Source organism: Hydra vulgaris, chromosome 05, assembly GCF_038396675.1.
Source record: "Hydra vulgaris chromosome 05, alternate assembly HydraT2T_AEP".
Taxonomy (NCBI): Eukaryota; Metazoa; Cnidaria; class Hydrozoa; order Anthoathecata; family Hydridae; genus Hydra; species Hydra vulgaris.
The window spans coordinates 41,886,236-41,892,235 of NC_088924.1; positions in this window are offsets into that span (position 1 = coordinate 41,886,236).

The window sequence follows — 6,000 nt, forward strand, 5'->3', positions numbered from 1 at the left end:
CAATATATCCTGAGTAGGGATATAAACCTCTGGAAAAATTTATACATAACCTTTGTTAGGCCTCATTTAGAGTTTGCTGTTCTATCATGTAACACTTTTTGAGGCATTAGGTTTGATACCTAGCAAAAAATACGAGAATAATTAATAAATATGTAAGAAGTATAAATATATGCAAAATTAAGTTCATGTACATTACTGATATTGTAAATAATGTATCTGAAGATAATTCTAAAACAGGTTTATGCAGATCTTCAGAGTAGAGAGTAACATGAAGAACTTTACCACCAAACTTTCTATTAAATAATGTTTGACTTTAATATATTTATATATATATTTATTATTATAAAGTTAATAGTAAATATAGATAGATAGAAAAATATAAATACACATATACCTGTTTCTGAAGTTAATTCTTGTTTTACAGTTAATTGTCAAATGTTTTATACATATCTTTTAGTACAGTGGAAAAAACTCGTTGGGAGGTTTTTTAGTCTTGAGAAAGAATGAGCTTATGTAGATTTTGGACTATTGCAGGTTTTGTGCAAGGGTGCCATATAAGTTTACCTACCCTTTGGCAGCAATCTGTGCAAAAAGATGCATTATTCATATCTAAGGACTCAGGCTCTTTACTAAAATTCTCAATAAATTCAGAAAGTTTGATTTTTCGATGAATTTTTTTCTCTTTTGTAATACACAAATTGGACATACGCATTGATCAGTATCCTTTAATCTACATAGTTTCCGTAGTGATCTTCTTCCAATATTCCACAAATCTTCTATGTTTTGAGAAGTTTTCCCTTCAGTCTAAAATTGTTTAATATATTATTCTATAAACGTTTATGTATATTTAAATTTTCCTCAATAAATCAGCATTAGTGACAAACTTTTGTTTACCCTTTTTAAATGAAGACATATTTTTACATGTTCAACAAACTCCATATGGTAGAAAATTGATTTCCAAACTAAAACCTGGATCCACATATAGAATAATGAGTTCTTGTAGAGCTGGGTTATTCTCTAATTTACGACAGTTTACGACAGTTTACGACAGTTTACGTCTTTATTTAGACCCTTACGACAGTTTACGTCTTTATTTAGACCTTTGTCTAGTTAAGCTCATTTAGACCCAATACTGGGAGTTATTTGATGAACCTTTAACACATTTTTTATATTTTAATACCTAAAAGTAAAGTAATTATTCAAACAGCCTTTATGCAGAGACTTTTTCAGGTCCTAAATAAAACTTAAAAGAACAACAAAAGCACATTTGTATACCTAAGAACGATTAGGATTCTGCATTTTTTAGTGTTTGAGGAAGCAAACTTCCAGACATAAGGTAAACTCCAAACATCTATATGTTTATGTCAAATAAAGATTTTTATTTATTTTTTGTTCCCAGGTTACAATCATCCCAATATTTAAAATATTGGGATGATTGTAACCTGGGAACAAAAACTACTAAAAAAATTTCCTCCTCAGCTACAAACGTGAGAGCAACGAATTAACAAATTATTTTTTTAAGTATTTTTAACAAAAATCATTTTCAATAAAAAATTTCAAATTTTGTCCAATGATTTCTTAGCGTTAAAAAATGACAACCATTTAAAGTTGTTACTCTCCTTCAATTTGAAATTTAATATTGCCATAATTCCTGAACGCTAAAAGATTTTTAATTTGAAATTTTAAAATTATTATAATTTTAGCTAAGATTAATAAAATAAATAAAAATTTAAAAACTCTCACCTTAAGAGCAGGAGGAAAAATTTAAAGGGTTTTTTTGTTCCCAGGTTCCGATAATTATTTCGATATTTTACAAAACTTCCTTAATTTTACAGTAGTAAAAAACATATAAATGTTTCGAGTCTACTCTATGTTAAAGGGTGTACCTAAAACATCAAAAAAAGCTGGACTTGTGGATAATTGCAAAGTGTTAACCCCCATCAAAATTAAATAAAGAAAAATAAGTGTTAAACCCCATGACGGATGTAAGTATTACTTGGAAACCAAAATGACGGATTGTAAGTATTACTTGGAAACTCTTAAAGATAGTTAAATGAAATTCAAAACCTGTGGATACATTGAAATTTAGTTAAAGTAAATTAAAACATTTTATTAACTAGTTGTCCTTGCATTTGGGTAAACTGCGGTAAATCTGTTAAAGTATTTTTGTTTCCATGTTCCAATCATATAATTTTGTGCAAAATTTGCTCATTTATCACGAAAATACTTAAATTTGAAGTTTTAATAATTTTGTATCTAAAAGATCAAAAATCCGCCACTGAATACAAATGTAGAAAAGTCAGTTTACCAAGACCTTGCAGAACTGGTGCAGCTACACTTTTGATTGAATTTTTCCAGAGCACATTTACCATCAATAAATGCCGAGATTACTTTGTAAATAACTATAAATCAGTTAAAGATCAATCAAAGTTAAAATAGTAGTAGTAGTTTATATTTATAACTATTATTTTTGAACATTTTTTTATATAAATAAAAAAATGTTAAACAAATAATACTTTCACAACTACATTCAAATTTTTCTGATCTAAAACAAATCTTAAAACCTAAAACTAGTCTCATCGACCTTTATATCTGGGAAAACACTAAAAGTAATTGGTCGGAATACCACCCTAGCAATCCTAGTAATCCTAGTAATCCTAAGCAAATTGGTCGGAATACCACCCATAATACTTCTTTTGAATTACACTTTTGACAATAAATTTTAACTTTGTACGTGAACGTTATTATTAAAATGTTTGAAAGTTGTTGATATTTTAACATATTGTATGCATTTGAATCAACCATTAAAACTAATTTTTTTTTTCAATTTTTTATTTCTTCAGCAAGAGTGCTCAACAAATAATATCAGTCTGATATCTTTATATGTTTGTACCTTTATATGTTATACCTTTCATATAAAATCTTCAGCTGTGTATGAGATTTACAAAACTATAAAAAACTCTTTATATTGAACTTTCTATAAAATGTGAAAATAATTACTTTCTGTTTATATATTCATTGTGTCATGTCCCTGTTTATGTAGGTGAGCTTCATAAATTCTCATTTGAGAGTTTTAACATTGGAAATAATTAAAAAACAAGTTCATTTTTATGGCAATTGAAAATATGCTGATCAAATTTATCTGAACCAATACCTGTTCAGCATGTACAGATGTGTAGATTAGTTCTTAACCTTAGATATATATATATATATATATATATATATATATATATATATATATATATATATATATATATATATATATATATATATATATATATATATATATATATATATATATATATATATATATATATATTCAATCGACGATTGAATGGTAAAATAGAAACAAAAAAAGAACATCAATACTGCTCTATATTATTAGAAGAGGAAGAGAATTCAACTGTACGATTTGTGAAAAATAAAAATAGATCTTTGCAAGGTATCAATAAAGCACAACTGACTAAATTAAGGTGGCTCATATAGAAAAAATACTCAATTAAAAATAAAAATCCTAATTTTTTTTTAATGCACCATTTGACTCAAAATTTATAATTCTTTCAGAAAATATATACATTTTGCATAAAATACTTACTAATATAACCTTAATTAAACTTTTTTATTGGTCAGTTCCATTTTTTTGCTAATAATTTCTATTTATCGGAAACTTTGATCATTGTTTTCATAACTTTTTAATTTTATTCTTTTTCTGAACTTCAAAACATGATATCTCGAGATTAAAAAAAGCTTTTTAGCTGAAATTTTTAGTGTATGTTCCTAAATCATTAAGATTTCAGATGTATTAAAATGATCAAGTAAGAATAGTTTTATCAATTTTTATAGCACAACAACTGTTTTTTATTATGTATAAATTTGTGATTTTTTTAAGTATTGCATCCCGTTTTTGATATTTTAATTATTTTTTCATTCTTTTAGTAGAAATGAATGATAATAATGTAATGAAGCTATAGTGAAAAGGTTTTTGAGTTTAAACCAAAATTAATCAAGAAACTTTGTTTTGAATTTTTTCAAATTTGCGTTTTTTAACTCTGATTTTGTGGAAAGTTGTCTAAAATATAATTTATTTACAGTATTTTTAATGAAATTTGTGTTTCTTATATCATCAAAATTACAATAAAATATACAAGAACCTTTGCAATTTATTCTATTAAAAAAAATTTTTTTTCTATATGAGCCACCTTTATGTTAGATACACTGAAAATAAGAGATTACACAAACAAGAGATTAAAAGGAGGATGTAAATAGCATCCATTGTCATCAGCAGCTAAATTGGCATTAAAGAGTCAACGGTATTTCTAAAATTTGCTTTTATTTTCAGAATCTTTAGTACTTGTTAAGCTAAATTGTATTTTTCACAAACTATAAAAAATACTTTTAAAAAATGTTTGCATATTTATTTTTTTAGATTTGGTCGTTCATTTTAGCTTAGATTTCATGCAAAACATAACAGTTTAACTGTCAAACGTCAAGGACAAGTGTCAACCAACAGAGCTTTAAATTGTACAAAAAAAAATGGCTCGCAATCACATAGGTTTTTTTTTTATTATTGAAAACTGATGATGTCATGTTTCTAGAGAATAAATCATTATCTAATCAGATGTGTTAAAATTATGTGTTTCCTCTTTAATTCCTTTTTTTCTTTTTAAAGTCTTATTGCAAATAAGTATAGCCAGTTTAACCAATTATATTGTAGATGCACTTGCAGAGGAACATATTGCTGCTGGAATTATGACAGAAGCCGAGCACATCGAGGCAGGTATGTGGAAAGGAAATATTGACACCAAAAGAATTTTTAACAATGATGAAACTCCACAATTCATTCATTATGGTGTTGATAAAACTTTTGGTTTGGTCTATGCAGCGAAAGGAGATCAATCCGAAAAAATGCAGAAAAAAAACAGAAAATGTGTGACCATCAATCCTTTCGTGTCATTCTCAGGTTTGTTTTTATTTTAGCATTTGATATATTTTTTTAAATGATTGAATTTAGACATATTCATATGTAAATCAAGACTTACTGGCTTAGTTTAGTCTCACTGTATTTAATGTTGTCTCACTACATTAAAGGTAAAGTAATAAAACTGTGCTGTTTAGTAACTTTTAAAACGAACTCGAACTGAGATTATATTACTAAAAAAACTATAACTTACATTTTCAGGAGAGGTCTGTAGCGTGTTTTTTTGAGGGCAACAAACTTGCAATGATTTTTCCTGCTGCAGCTTTGCAAAAACCAGGGACAAATCCAAGGAAAGTTTATTCAATTCAAATAGTATTACATCAGAGAGGAAAAAAAACATTCTTTTTAAATGTAATGTATGATTTTAAGTTATTATGATTTCAGTTGTGAAAAAAATGTAATGTATGATTTTAAGTTATTATGATTTTGCAAACTTAATCTGACATTTAAATGTTTTATGGTGTTGTTACTGAAATATTTGATTTAAAAAACCAGAGAAATTTTTAGAAAAAGCTCAAAATAATTAATTAAAGCTATAAAAATAAAAAGCTGATTTATTTTTCCATTAGCTTGAACATTTTAACGAAAAAAAATCAAACCCTTACACTTTTTCGGTGTAAATCGGACTAGCTACATTTCAATAAGTAACTGTGTGATTTTTGGGGTGAAATAATTTTTGTGTTGCATATACCTGTACAATATTTAATCAAATGATAAAAAAAATCACGTTTATTTAAATTATTTCCAACATGTTTTTGAATGTATCCGATACATTCAAATACATTAGATAACTTCACTTGATTAAACGAAGTAGTATCTCCATCACTAATATATTCTGTATATATAAGATTATTTACATAAATGGAACGAGAAAACATTTTAACAGCTATATATACTCTATAGCTTCCATGGATCCAGAACTACCTGTATAAGTTGACTGGCAAACATGATTGAGTTTCCAGTCTACACATTGACAAATATTGTCTTTTATGCTTCCACATTGCACAACCATGACAACTTTT